This window comes from Fukomys damarensis, unplaced genomic scaffold (assembly GCF_012274545.1).
Source record: "Fukomys damarensis isolate Sample0158 unplaced genomic scaffold, DMR_v1.0_HiC HiC_scaffold_16, whole genome shotgun sequence".
Classification (NCBI taxonomy): Eukaryota; Metazoa; Chordata; class Mammalia; order Rodentia; family Bathyergidae; genus Fukomys; species Fukomys damarensis.
Window position 1 is genome coordinate 24,318,026 of NW_022900928.1, and position 300 is coordinate 24,318,325.

A 300-nucleotide genomic window follows, 5' to 3' on the forward strand; every position below is an offset into this window, starting at 1 on the left:
ATGTATATGTATATATATATATTCTCACAGAGAAAGAGTGAACTGTGTAGATATGTATATGTACACTCTGATATAATAATGTGTATGCATTTACCATACCCTCTTGGAAGACCGCAATATATTAGGATGTTAATCATTCCCAGATTGGTCGATATATTCATAATGTCATCCATTACTAATAAACTTAGACATATTTGAAACAGTGATAAGTTTATTATTTTAAGTTCATTAGAATAAGAATAGGGAACATATATTAAATGATTGCACCCTTTTTTTTTTTTTTTTTTTTTTTTTTTTTTT